Source organism: Macrotis lagotis, chromosome 1 (assembly GCF_037893015.1).
Source record: "Macrotis lagotis isolate mMagLag1 chromosome 1, bilby.v1.9.chrom.fasta, whole genome shotgun sequence".
NCBI lineage: Eukaryota > Metazoa > Chordata > Mammalia > Peramelemorphia > Peramelidae > Macrotis > Macrotis lagotis.
The window spans coordinates 371054155-371069632 of NC_133658.1; the positions used below are offsets into that span (position 1 = coordinate 371054155).

At 36.1% G+C, this 15478-nt stretch overlaps 1 long non-coding RNA gene across 1 annotated transcript in view; it reads right to left on the bottom strand.

Moving 5' to 3' along the window:
• The window catches only part of LOC141506006 (uncharacterized), a 134323-nt gene that overhangs the window by 70942 nt on the left and 47903 nt on the right, over positions 1 to 15478 (bottom strand). Inside the window, exon 4 of the long non-coding RNA XR_012473751.1 lies at positions 10518 to 10808. This is a non-coding gene — a long non-coding RNA (uncharacterized LOC141506006). The remainder of the gene's footprint in view (positions 1 to 10517; positions 10809 to 15478) is intronic.

The window sequence follows — 15478 nt, forward strand, 5'->3', positions numbered from 1 at the left end:
TAGGTGTTTCTTGTACTCATGGACACACACTGCAATTATACCCACTCAGATGCATTATGTATCTATACATGCAATGAGTAATAACAAATAGAATATCCAAGGTCTCCCAATATTTTGCCTCAATTATATGGAAACTTAAGGTTCAAAAGTATGTGGAACATGAATTATGCACTGCATTTCTGATTTTCCCATTCACCAAATTAGTTATAGAATTTGAGACTCTAGCACCCCCAGAGTTGGCCTGTTCCTAAGCAGAACTATATCCTACAATATCTCTAACAAATAGTCATTCAGATTAGAAGGTCACATGAAAAAAAAAGCCTATCAACTGCTGCCTGTATCCTCAGATAAACTATTTGTCCTCTCTTAGCCTCAAAGTGTTTATCTGCATACTGAGGGGATTAGACTTTTGGCCTTGAGGTCCCACATAGGTAATGAATATATAGGTGTGGAGATAGAGAAGTCGATTTAAGAGTCAGGAAGAACTGGGTTTGCATTTTAGCTCAGCCATTTACTTAGCTATGTGCCCCTGGGCAAGTCAATGACCATCTGTTTGCCTCCCTTTCCTCATGACAAGAGAAGTAAAGTGAATTGTAATTTTTCAAATATTGGTTATACCATAAGTCAATTACACATTTTGGTTTGAAGATCTCTCATGATAATTAACTGCATGGGTGCCCACCTAGGAGATTTACAAGTGTGTGTAAATTTAATCTAACATCCTCTCAACAGAAATTTATTAAACAAAACACTAAGTTTAGTGATTTTCCTGAATTGCTTTTACTTTCTGTTTTCCTTTATATCTTTTTCTCAAGGTAAGGTTTGTTGTGGAGAGGAGGGAAGACTGTAAATGAAAATTAACTCAATATAAAAATAAAAATCATCAATGATTTTTAACACAAAATCACTTTGTATCAATCAGTTAAACAATGTAGTTGTTAAATACCTACTTTGTATTAAGCTTCATAGATACAAGTAGAATGAATAAAATAATTCTTACTTGCAACAGATTTGTATTCTATTGGAGAAGACCACAAACAAAAAACATAAACAACATAAATATAGAATTAATAAATACAAAATAGTGGAATTTGAGATAATATGGGTAGCTACCATGGGTTCCTGAAAGACAGGCAGAAGATGATACTTGAGCTGAGAGAGACTCTGTAAGGGCAAGGTCAGGGGAAGATGAATTCCAGGCTTGGAGAATGACCAGTGTATAGATATCACTGTCTCCCTTTCTTTACTTATCTAGTTACCACTTCAGTTCAACCTTCATCATTTCTTGTCTACATTTTTGCAGCAGCCTTCTAGTGAAGGCAAACATGACAAGGTTTGGTAATTGGCTGAATATGAGAGGTATACAAGAGTAAGGAGTCTAGGATGGTGCTGTGGAAACTGAAGGGATGGTGGTGGTTTTGACAGAAATAAGTAAGTCTAGAAGATGTGAGAATTTAGGAGGGAAAATCATGAGTTCTGTTTTACATAGTATGGCACAGATGGGAAAGTTTTAACAGTATGAGAGCACTCAGGTTTGAATTCTAACTCTGTTAGCATTGTGACCTTGGCCAAGTCAATTGTCCTATCTGAGGTTCAGTTTCCTCACTTATAAAATAAGGGGATTTGACTAGATCAGAGTGCAAGCTCATAACATTCTCAAGTGCTTCCTCAATCAGATTAAAATGCAATTGGGAAATATTTAACAAAATAAATAAAAATGTAATAAAACATAGATATTACATTTTAAAACTAAGTCAATACCTACCTCCAAAGAGATCCTTATGTATAGATTAGCAGCCCCTCTTCTATTTGAGTCTAATACCACTAGCCTAAGGTAGCTTCTGGACTTAAATCCTTTGAACTTTGCATTGTTATTGACCCCATCTGAGATGGTGACTTTCTAAGCCTTCTATGATGACTGAGCAACGTTTCATTAAAAAAATGCTGTGACTCTTGTTGTCCTTGCCCAGTACTGACTGCAGCATAGGGCAGGACTGATTGCCAGCTCTCAAGGCCAGCATTGACAACTGCAGTGCCAGCTTCTAAATAAAGAGCAGTGTGGTGGCCATTCAGTAGGAAGTGAGAAGAGCACACAATGTCAGAACTGAAGAGATCTTAAAAATCAACCCATCATCTCTCCTCCCTCATTTTACAGGGGAGGAAATTGAGGCCAAGAAAGGAGAATCACCTTGTCCAGGGTTACAAAGCAGAGCCCCTGGGACCAATACTGTAAGCATCTTTTACTTAACCACACCTCCTTTTTATTAACCAAAATTTTTTTTATTACCCAAAATCCTAAAGCACATTGTATAATGCATGGCCCACCCACAGTGAGCACTATATGAATGTTATCTTTTTTTATGATCATCCCTGAGATTAGATGTCTCTCCTAAAGAAATTAAATGATCTTTAGATAAAGTTCTGGTTCAGTTGAGGCCAATTAGAATAATCCTGTGGCATCCTAACCTCCAACTGTAATGGTCCACTATAAATGCCACGCCACTTCCCCTATTCCATATGATCTGAATGTAATTAGCACCAGGAAGCTTTCCCTCAGACAAGATTCTCTTCCTATCCTAAATCTAAGTTATATCAATAAAGGTGGAGTGTAGTGAGCAGGGAGCTTGTCCCAAATTCAGAAGGATTGATTCCAACTTCTGGCTCCCAAACTTACTAACTTTGCAAATCTGAGCAAGTCACTTTACTTTTCAGCATCTCAGTTGCCTTATTTGGAAAACTGGGACAAAAATGTTTGTACTAATCTACTTCACAGGATTTAGAGTTGAATATTAACTTGAAGATCTTCTAATATACTTTCTTCAATTTATTGATGAGAAACTTGAAGCCTTGAAATTTCTTAGATATTAGATTTAGAATTGAAATGTTCAAGGTCATCTTAGCAATGAGGCTCACCTCCTCATTCACTTTACAGATAATAATAATAATAATAACAATAACAATAACAGATTATTATAATAATAATGATAATGATAATATAGCACTGAAGGGTTTACAAAGCACTTTACAAATAATATCTCATTTAATGCTCCCAACCACCCTGGGAAGTAGGTATCAATATTATCTTCCTTTTACAGATAAAGAAACTAAGAAAGAAAGAAATTAAGTGATTTGCCAGCATATGAGGCCAGATCTGAATTCAGGCCTTCCAGCATTGTATCCACTGAGTCACCCAGGAGCAAGGTACATAAGACTTAGTGTATCAAAGATGAGATTTGAACCTAATCTACTTTTAAAACCAGCTCTCAATTGTCTATTACCTTCACGAAAACCTAAGGACTCTTCCAAGAATACAGCTATTAGGGGGTAAAACCTGAATTTAAATTCAATCAGTATAAGGAAAATATATTTTAAACTACAAAGTACTATATGAATGTGAGTTATTCATTATTTCAAAGAATCGTAATTTCATTATTGTGTGTTCTCCTCCACTAATTTGTCAGTTTTTCATGCCTTAGTAGGTGGTTTCATGAGTTGCTGAAGCTCTCTCCCCAACTCTAGCCTAAATCATCACCAGATGCTTAAATTTTTGGAGCTGAGCCTCTCTCCAAACTTGGCTAGACTGATCCTCAGATGACAGACATACAAGATCTTCACCAAGTCCATACCAGAAATGTTTTCACTTTGGGAGGACTTGCCATATTGCTATAGATTTCAAAAACCCAGGCACACCTCCACACCACACTATGGAGGAAGGCATAGGAAAAGCAGCATTATTAAATTCTCCAAACAATTTCTCTAGACTAATTTGATATTACTCTCTCTCTCACATGCCACATTCTTGTCAAACTGGACTATTTGCTATTCTTCATACACAGCATATACTCCATTTGCAGCTTCTGGGCTTTTGCAAGACTCCTGAAACAAACATGGATTAGAGGAGTATATCTCTAAAGCTGGAAGTGCCAGCTATTCCTAGTCTCTCCTTTTATAGATGAGGAGGATTAGGCTCAGGAAGGTCACAGAGATAGTATCAAGGTCCCTATTACATACTCTACAAATTGGGGTTTATGACTGAAATGTTGTTTGCCCTCCTCTTAATAATCCCTAGCTTTTCTTTTATAGACTTGGCTCATGTTACCTACTCCATGAGCCTTTTTTCTGATTTCTTCAGTTGCCCTTACCTCTAATCATAAATCAATCTCATATATACATATATGTATACATATGTATATATATGTATGCATATATATATTGTTTATATATAATCTTTCTTCCTCTCTTCCTACAGATGTATGTATATGTATGTATTTATACATACATATGTATATGTATATGTAAATATACCATATATATATATATAAAACAAATATATCAATAAATGCTTGTATTTACTTATCCATCCCCTCACAGTAGATTGCACAAATCATAAAATATCCATACTTATATGCTGTTGGCATCTATCCCAAGAAGGGTAATGACAAAACAAAATGCCCCATAGATACCAAAATATTTATGACAGCACATTCTGAAGTAGCAAGAACGGCAAGAAAAGCTGCTGCCCATTGATTGGGGAATGTCTAAATAATTGTGGTAAATGAATATAATGGAACATTACTGACCTGTAAGAATAAATGAACCTGATGAAACATGCAAATAATTATATGAACTGTTACAAACTGAAGTAAATAGAACCAGAAAAACAATGAATATAACAGCTAAATAAAAAGGCCACTGCAAAGTAATCTAAAATGAATGCTGGGAAATTATAATGACTAAGCTTAGTCCTAAAGAGAAAGACATTTTTCTGCACCTCCTCAAGAAGTCAACATTGACTATATTGTCAGATTTGCTCAATGTGTTGACTAGATGTGTTGATTTTTTCCTGTTCTTACTCTATTTAAAGATTATTTGTTGAAAGAACTATCACTCCAGGAGGTGGAAGGGGAAAGGTACAAGGGATAAACAAATAATGACAACAATGTAAATCAATAAAAACAAAAGAAGAAAACTGCATTTAAAATAGTCTATGCATAGGGGCAGCTAGGTGGTGCAGTGGATAGAGCACTGGCCCTGGAGTCAGGAGTACCTGAGTTCAAATTTGACTCTAGCTGTGTGGCCTTGGGCAAGACACAACCTCATTGCCTTGCAAAAAAAAATAAAATAGTCTATGCTCTTTAAAAGTGGAAATTTTTTGGTTCAAGTATTCCTGATATCTAATAAAATACTAGCACATAGAAGGAACTTTAAGAAATGCTTTGTTGAATTAAATTAAGTTAGGTTGAAGCTAGGACAACTGCAGCAACTACACAAAAAGAAGTCCCAGGTCTTCCCAAGCTCCAATTTATACTTCCCATCTTAACTTTGACAATTTTATGGATTAAGCTCTGATTTTCACATAGATTCAGTAGCTAAATGATACTGCCTATGTCTAACAATAGCACTGAAGACACATGGAATGCCACCATTTATATTAGTTTGTTATCTTTATGGTACTTTCCTCATAAATTTGATGTGGTAATTGCCAAACATCTCCTGGAAATTTCCCTTAGTAGAGAAAAAGAGTTCGAATTGAATTGTATTCTATAAAGTGCTTCTGAGTTCTATAGCTACTGATTCTGCTCTTTCACATCCCACCAAAAAACATGCCACAACTCCCTCTCTTTGGTCCCCAATGACACAGATGTTTAGATAAAATAACAAACATTTCAATAGTACTCTAAGATTTGGGAGGCAATTTAAATGATCTCATTTGATCCTTCAAATATTATGAGATAAGTATTATTATCATCCTCATTTTACAGTCTGAGGCTGAACTCAAGTAACCTGCCCCAACAGAGGTAAGATTTCAATTCAGGTCTTTCTGACTCCAGGACTAAAACATGAGAAAATCTGCTTTCCACAGAAGAGGTAAGAAAATTGGGACACTAGGAGCTAGAACAGCAGACTAGAAGGGTCACTTGACTGGAAGACTCAAACTTCTTTAGTCCTTGCTCTGCCATTTACCTAGCAGTTTGAACTTGAGTGGGCTACTTAAACTCACTGGGCCACAGTTGCTCCATCTGTACAGTGATAGGTTTCAGCCGGATTTGTGGGTTTCAAAATGTGGACTAAGGACTCCTGGAGGTCCTCAATCCTTTCAGGGGGATCAGTGATATCAAAAATTCATTTTCATAATAATATTAAGATTTTTAATTTTTATAACAGTAATGATTGGTAGATATAACCCATGTAAACAAAAGTTCTTGGGGGAGGGGTGTCTCCATTTTTTAAAGTGAAAAGGAATATTAGAATTATTTTAAAAAATGGAAACCTCTGACCTCAATAAGGTACCTTCTTTTTAGGTTTTTGCAAGGCAAATGGGGTTAAGTGACTTGCCCAAGGACACACAGCTAAGTAATTATTAAGTGCCTGAGACCGGATTTGAACCCAGGTACTCCTGACTCCAAGGCCGATGCTTTATCCACTTCGCCACCTAGCCACCAGATGAGATCCCTTCTAGCTCTTTCATTATATGATTTGGTTATCAGTATCTCCCAACTCCCAATACAGAGACAGCAATGTTGTCTATTAAGGTAGGACTTCATGCTCTTAAAATGGGCATGGTATGAGCCAAGGGCCATGGCCCAGGAAAGAAAGTGGCAATACCAGATTGATCTGGGGAGAATGCAGATAGTCAGTGCCGGGACAATTTACTTCCTTCCATGGCCATGAAGTCAATGCCACTTGGATTCAAAAGGGAACCATCTATTAAAGTTTTATTCTAAAATTCTGTTTAAACTATATTGATTGGGGGGCGGCTAGGTGGCGTAGTGGATAAAGCACCGGCCTTGGAGTCAGGAGTACCTGGGTTCAAATCCGGTCTCAGACACTTAATAATTACCTAGCTGTGTGGCCTTGGGCAAGCCACTTAACCCCATTGCCTTGCAAAAGAAAACCTAAAAAAATTAAAATAAATAAAAATAAAATATATTGATTGACCCATGCCGGAGGAGGCCCCACCGCCCCCGGGGCCCGAGTCCGGGCTCAGCACGAGTTTGGGGCTTTCCCTCCTGACCTGGGGACTGCCCTGGCCGCCCCCAATGCGGTGGTGGGTCTTCGCGGCCCCGACCAGGGGCCAGACCTGGATTCCCCTGGGAAGGAGTCAAGACTGAAAACAACGACCACATTAATTTGAAGGTGGCAGGGCAAGATGGTTCGGTGGTGCAATTTAAGATTAAGAGACACACACCACTTAGTAAACTAATGAAAGCCTATTGTGAACTACAGGGTTTGTCAACGAGGCAGATCAGATTCCGATTTGATGGGCAACCAATCAATGAAAAGACACACCTGCACAGTTGGAATGGAGGATGAAGATACAATTGATGTATTCCAGCAGCAGACAGGAGGTGTTCACTAAAAAGAGAACCTGCAACTGTACTCCAGAACTGTGCTCCCAAGGAAAACAATACATTCACAATTAGAAAACCAAGATTTGGTTCATCCATATCCTGACTACTGCAGTATAGTTTTCTCTCTTTGATTCCCTTCCCCCGTTCCCTTATTGTACATAAAGTAACTGGTGTATGCTCACAGGCATAATGTGTATATATATATATATTTTTAAACTAAATGGCTGATGGTATGTTTTGATCAACATCAAATGGAGATGGGGAGGGGAAAAACAAACTGGTTCTGTGAAAATATCCCTTTTCTCTATTAGTGGCATGCTCATTCAACTTTTATCTTTACATTCCAGTAACTTAGTTTGCTCTCACTGTTTAACAACAACAACAACAAAAAACCCCACAAAAAAATCCCTGCATAGCTTGTTTGATTGGATAATTTCAATGTTTTTCTTTTATCATTGTAAAACCAAGGATGATTTTATAACTTTTTTGTACGTAGCTGTTACATGTAGAGCAATCTCTGTCTCTCAGTAGGGATAAATTACTATAAAGAAATTGATCCTAGGTAATTTTCCCTTCCAAGTCAAACATCTTGTTGTTTAAATAAACTTCTTGTTTAAAATTAAAAAAATAAAATATACTGATTGATATTCATTTAAAAAAATTAAAAATCATCTCTATGTATCCTCAAAAGTGAATAATTGGGGCGGCTAGGTGGCACAGTGGATAAAGCACCAGCCGTGGAGTCAGGAGTACCTGGGTTCAAATCCGGTCTCAGACACTTAATAATTACCTAGCTGTGTGGCCTTGGGCAAGCCACTTAACCCCATTTGCCTTGCAAAAACATAAAAAAGTGAATAATTAAAGGTTATCCTAACATAAGATATTGGGACTGAAAGAGATCTACAAACTCATTTTACAGGGATGGAAACTAAGGCAAAGAAAGAGCATAAAATTAATAGCACAAAGACAAATGGTATCATATGAGGAATTCAAATCTAGGTCTTTTAGCTTCAAATTCAATATCACTTGGTCTCTGAGTGAAAGTTAATTATACTACTTATTAACAGTCCTAAATTATCCTGAAATGGCACTTGGATATCTTCTCTTCTGGTTAAGTATTGAAAGGATAGTGGTAAGTATTGGTAGCCAGAACTTTCTCTTCTTTACTGTTCCCAATTCCTTAGGCTAGTCCCAAATTGTATAAATTTAGGCAAATGATCAATCAGTCTTCAGTTTCACAAAGCTGAGTACTGTCCTGGATTCTTTTAAGTCTGATGGAGACAGCATGAGTTAGGGATAAGAGAACTATTGAGGATTCACATTCAAATTGTTGTTTCTTGCTTCTCTGATTTTTGGACAATGATCATAACTACCCACACTTGGATAGCACATCTGATTTTTAAAGGCCTTTCCTAACATTCTTCTGAAGCAGGTAGTAATGAATATGAAGTTAGATTAGAAATTGAGTTGGAGAGAGGATGTAACCTGTACAAGGTCTCAAAACTAATTTAAAGCCAAAGTTTAAAATTCCAAATTCATTACCCTTTTCTCTACCATCCCATATGGTCTCTCAAGTTACTCTTCCCTCTGAGCCTTAGTTTCCTCTGTGTAAAACCAAGCTGTTGCACTCATAAAAATGGCAAAATTATAAAGGATGGGAAAAGGAACAGACTGAAGAAACCAGGAGATCAAGCATATATACATTTTTGGTGGAGGAATTAATCAACACAACCAATGTCTGAAAAACAATTTGAAATTGTGTAAAAAAAGTTATCAAATTAATTATTTGTAACCCAGGAAAATAAAAGGCAAAAAATAAAGTTTATGCTTATGTATGTATATATATATATATGTATATATATAGAGAGAGTATATACATATACATATTCATATACATACATGTATGCTCTATGTCTATACACATATATATTCAAATATAAACATGTATGTGCATATTTATACACATTTATGTATTTATTTATATATACATATTTAAGTATTCAGCATTTCATGCTTCCTGGTAGCAGAAAAACAGAAAGTACATACACATCGATCAAAGAATGGTTGAAAAAACTGTAGTATAAAATGACCAAAATAGAATATTTTTCCTCCATAAGAAACAATGAATATGAATAATTCAGAAAAACCTAAGAACTGTATTAAGTGACTCAGAATCAAGTAAGTAGAATTAGAACATACACAGTGTTTACAACATACATAAAAATGATATAAGTAGGCAACTGAACTCCAGATAATTGCATTGACTCAAAAGGAATAGCAAGGTTGGCTGAATGGATATGGACTATGCAGGCATAGACACAGTTGCTCTACTATTTTGATTTTGTTTGACTGTTTTTCTTAATTACAAGGGAAGATTCAAAAAGTTAGAGGAAGGATATAGGAAAGTGACTGATATCAAAAAAACTTAAAAGACATTAATAAAATTTCAAACAAAATGAAAGTATTGGACCTGATGATCTCTGCAGTCCTTCCTGGTTCAAAAGCCTATGGGCTAATGATTGGTAACTGCTTTGCAGCTATAACTTAGGCAGAATCAAGTACAGCTGGGACAAAAATTCTACAAAAGATATATAGGAAGACAAGAGATATAGTAAGCCCTTTGAAGACTCTGATTTCATAAAACACAATTGCTGTCCCTTCCTGGCTATAAGCTGAGTACTATGAGCCATTATTGCTCATGAGGCCAGCACACCTAGGGTTGTGTCTCTTAGGGTTCTCTTTTCTACCTGAGAAGACAAACATAGAAAAGCAATGACCTGGCCATACCATATCCCTTTCTTTTCCATACAGGACCAAAAAATGCAATTATTTGATACCCACACTAATATTGTTGATCAGTCATTCTCAGTCATATCTGATTCTTTGTGTCCCATTTGGGATTTTCTTGGAAGAGATACTGGAGTGGTTTGCCACTTCCTTCTCCAGATCAGTTCACAGATGAGGAAACTAAGGCAAGCAGGGTTAAGTGACTTGCCCTGGGTCACAAAACTACTAAGTGTGTGAAGCCAAATTTGAACTCAAGAAGATGAGTCTTCCTGATTCCAGGCCCAGAACTCTGACCACACTAATAAATCCATGCTTTTCCTAGGTTTCTGGGAATGAAATTCTGCTATTAGGAGAGAGGAAGGAAAAGTCTTCTTTTACCTTTGCTTCTGGCTGTGCTATATGTTGAGCAGTATTCCCCATACTTCTTATTAGTCTCATTTTCTTCAAAGGTTGCTCAGTGTCATCTCTACTTCCTAGTATCCTTTTCATTTTAGTGAAGTTTCACTCTGAGAACCCACTGAGGGAGGAAATGAAGACTGATCCAGCCCATCCACTGAGCACATTTTCAGAAGTGACCATACTGTATGCTGAGTTAGATTCAAGATGGTCATTGCAGAGTCTCTTACATCGTTTCCTCATGATAGTATTGACAGGATAGTGAAAAGAGCCCTGAAATGAGAGTCAAAAAGTTTATGTTTAAATTCAAGTTCTGTTTATTACTACCTACGTGACTTTGAACAGGATATTTCCATTCATTTACCAACTACTTCTTAGGCTCTTAGTGATATATTGGCAAGAAGGAAAACCAGTCCATATTCTCAGGAACTCAGTTTGCTCATCTTTCAAATTAAGAAGTGGGACTAGATGATTTCTTCAATCCCTTCTTGCTCTAAATTCAATGATCCAGACACATAACAGATCCAGATCTACAAGAGAACATAGAGGAAACTGAAGACTGAAGAAATGAGGGTGCAGTGAAGAGAGCAGTGACTTAAGAGTCAGGATATTTCATAGGTCTAGTCTCAGCTTTGCCACCATAGCCAAGATTCTTAGTTGCTTTGGGCCTTAGCAATCATACCCTCTCTACTTATTTTATAAGATTGTTTGAAGGAAATCCTTTTAAAAAAGAGAAAAAGCAAATATAAGATCCAAATATAAGAAATGACCAAAAAAACAAAAGACATCAGTGCGGATATGCATGGCTGAAAAGGGAAACAGACCTTTCATTTAGAATAAAAACCAACAAATTGTGGCTCCAGGGTCAGTGCTCTGTCCGCTGCACCAATGAGCCACCATTTGTTATTTTAGAAATTTTTCTAATTTAGAAATTCTAATTTCTAATTTTCTAATTTAGAAAATTTTAGAAAAATAAATATTATTATTATTATTATTATTTTATTTTATTTTATTTTGGTTTGGTTTGGTTTGGTTTTTGCAGGGTAATGGGGTTGGGGTGGTTTGCCCAGGGTCACACAGCTGGTTGACTGTTGGATGTCTGGGGCTGGATTTGGGCTCGGGTGCTCCTGGCTCCAAGGCCAGTGCTCCATACACTGCACCACCTGGCTGCCATTATTATTATTATTATTATTATTATTATTGTTGTTGTTTTTATTTTTTATTTTTCCTCTACTCTTAAACAAAAATATTTTAGTAATGTAGAAAAAAAATCATTTGTACAAAAAATAAAAATAAGTCAATTTAAAAACAATAACAACAACAAATTGACTATCCAACTAAAACAGTGGTACTCTCTCAATACCAAAACAATCAGAGGAAGTCCTCCAGAATTTTGAATAGTCCTTCTAGGAAGTTTTGATATGGAGATGTGCACAAGAATTACATAAGATGAGAAAGCACACTATGAATGTAATGTAATATTATTGTTCTAAAGGGAATCATGAGCAGGCAGATTTCAGAAAAACCTAGAAAGACTTACATGAATTGATGTTGAGTGAAGTGAACAGAACCAGAAAAACATTATACACAGTAACAGCAACATGGTATGATAGATTTAAGCTCTTCTCAGCAATATAGTGATCACAAACAATTCTAAAGATTTGTGATGAAAAATGTCATCTACATCCAAAGAAAGAACTATGGAACCTGAATGAAAATCAAATCATGCTATTTTTACATTTTATTTGTTTTCTTTTGGGGGTGTGCGGTTTCTCATGGTTTTTCCCTTTCATTCTGATTCTTCTTTCATAACATGACTAAAATGGAAATATGTGTAATATTATTGTGCATGTACAAACTATATCAGATTACCTGCTATCTTAGGTTGGGAAGAAGAAAACTTTACAAAAATGAATGTTGAAAACTATCTTTACGTATAATTAGAAAAATAAATATTATTTTTTAAAAGTATAAGAAGAAATAAAGGGTCTATAATGAAGACTTGGCTTAAGAAGGCACATGAAGGAAATGGTAGAGCTATCTAGAGTTCTAGATTACTGTGTTGTTTTTTGTTTAATCTAACACTCTTGTAATAGCTACCTAGTATATAGGACTAAATAACTTTGGAGACAGAATTAGTGATCTTCTAGGTCTACTGAAGCACTTTCCATTCCCACCAACTACCCTTCATCCCTTTCCAGGGTCAGAAGAGTATGCAGTACTTCCTCTTGATAGAGAAACCTTGAAGCTTCTTAGGAAGTTCAGAGACCAAAAGGGCACCAATTACCCTATCTGGCTTCTTTCTAGAGGCAATAGCTATGAAAAGAGGTTTCCTAGTCATTGATACAAGAAGAGATTTTTAAGATTCTTGAAGAATCATGACTCCTGTAAACTTGACCAACATAGGCTAGAGGAAAGTGTGGTAAACTGGCATATACTCACTCAGAAAGAGAAGTGACTGTTGTTTCAAGTGAGGAGGTTAAGAAAATTGGTCTTAGTGAGCACCAAGAGAGTGTGTCAGCCTAAGGAAAAATTCACCTGCCTCTACTTCTTCTGAGATCTAAAACAAGAATAGTTGGGCTAACATTAGGTAAAAGTCTTAAAATTCAAACTTTGAATTCCTTAACACTTTTTTTCATGAGGAATCATTAAGGGCTTATCCAACCAGAAAAGGGTCAGACATTCATTTTATAAATGTGACAAATAATTTTATTAGTTTTGCTTAAATGTCTTACTTTATTAATGGAAGAGTTCTAATGGAACTGGAGAGGGGGAGAAAGTGATATTAGTAAATGATTAAGGTATTAAAACACAAAAGAAATCAATAACATCTTTTAAAATTGACAGTTGATAGGTAGATAGTCCAAGTACTACATTGTCACCCAATTAAGTAGGTATGAAAATTGCCTTCATGGATGTAGGTTGTATCCCCTCCTATAATAACTAATATTTATGTCATGGCTTATGGCTTGCAATGCAATTTAAATCTTATTTCCTTTTTGTTGTTGTTGTTGTTGTTTGCAAGGCAATGGGATTAAGTGACTTGTCCAAGGTCACACAGCTAGGAAATTATTGTCTGAGGCTGGATTTAAACTCAGCTCCTCCTGTCTCCAGGGCAGGTGCTCTATCCACTGCACCACCTAGTTATCCCTAAATGTCATTTCATTTGAATTTAAAACAATCCTTTGGTGGGTATTATTATTATTATTATTATTATTATTATTATTATTATTATTATTTTCTCCATTTCACATAAGAAGAAACTAAGGCAGAAAGAGGTTAAGTCACTTGCCCAGGGTCATCCAGTAACTAAGTGCCTAAGATGAAATTCAAACTCTGCTAGTTAATCCAGTAAAAATAGAGTGTTGAACTGGGAGTCAAAAGGAACTGAATTCAAACTTGGTTTCATATATTTTTAAAGTCTTTTGACCCTGGATATGTCATTTAATTACTGTAAGGTGCTTTGCAAATATTAAAGCTCTAAAAATGCTATTTTATTATGATTATGATTATGATTATGCTCAGATGTTCCTGGATCTCAGGCTCTTGGTGAATTGGTATAGCCAAAAAAAAACTATTACCTTGAAACCAATCTGATGATAAACTTCATCAAATTTAGATAAGCTGGTCTTCCAATAAAAGACACACATTATTTCCAGACCGATAACCAAAGTCTTCCCATTTTGTTATGTCTTGCTAGTACTAATTCTAGTACTGTTTTATCCTTTGAAAACCTAGGGTCTCCATTACCTCTACATTAGGACAAGGCTTTCTGGAGAGTTTCACAAAATAGTAAAAGAACAAAAGAACCGTTTCCAACATGTTGGGTCAATCTTATCCAAAGGTACAAAAAGATATATCTGAGAATTGCTTTGGATAAGGAGGATGGAGAGACTATAAATTTATCCTGGGAAAACAGTATTCACAGTGAGGTGAACACAGGGGCTCTGTAGTATTGAATATTTGCCAGCCATAACTTGGCAACATTCTGCTTCACTCAAGTTCCAAATGGCCTCAAATGATCAGTATAGATTTCAAGAAAACCCTACCACTTCAAAGTTACATGCAAGCTACCTTTGGTTGTATAACATTCAAGATATGCAGAGTACAATTGATTTCGATCTTGAAGGACCCTCAGAGGTCATTAAGTCCAACCCACTCATTTTACAGAGAAACTGAGTCATAGTTGAGTGTATGCACAGGGTCACATCATTTGTAAATGTCTGAGGCAGAATTTAAAGTCTGAGTTTTGGATTCCATTGTTAAAGCCCTATTCACTGTGCTATCTGATGATCCGCAAACTTCAGAAGCAAAATAATGCATCTTAATAGTGGGAAGAAAAACTCAAGGAGTTTCTACCTTAAAATGGGAAAACATCTCATTGTGCCAAATTGCAAGAGAACCTCATGCTAAAGCCACGCCACTTTTTTTGATTCTGTGGTTAAACCAGCTCATAATTTCCACAATATAAATCATGCCAGAATTTTTATCCTCTGGAACTTGACAACAAAATGCCATGGAGGCAGGTAGCTTTCTCCTAGAAGAATGATGAAGAAAAATTTTTTACACACAAAGCTTATAAGGTATAAAGAATTCATGTGCTTTAAGACCTGATATTAAACTTCTTCCTCAAAGGAAACTACAGTTTAGGGATGAAAAGAACCTTAGAGTTCATATAATCAAATCTCCTCACTTTATAGTTAAGAACAAAATGATTGAAGTGACTTACCCATGTCTGACAGGTAGACAGTAAAAGATCCAGAATCCCAGTCCAGGTTTGTTTCTGGGGCTTTTTCCCATTCCAATTTCAGTGCTCTTTACATAATACTAAATTCACACTGATAAACAGCCCTACCAAGAGAAAAGGCAATTCTACCTGGGACAATGAACAATATTCACTTGCCTATTCTTTGTCTCATTGATGGTATGAGGGCATGGAGGTA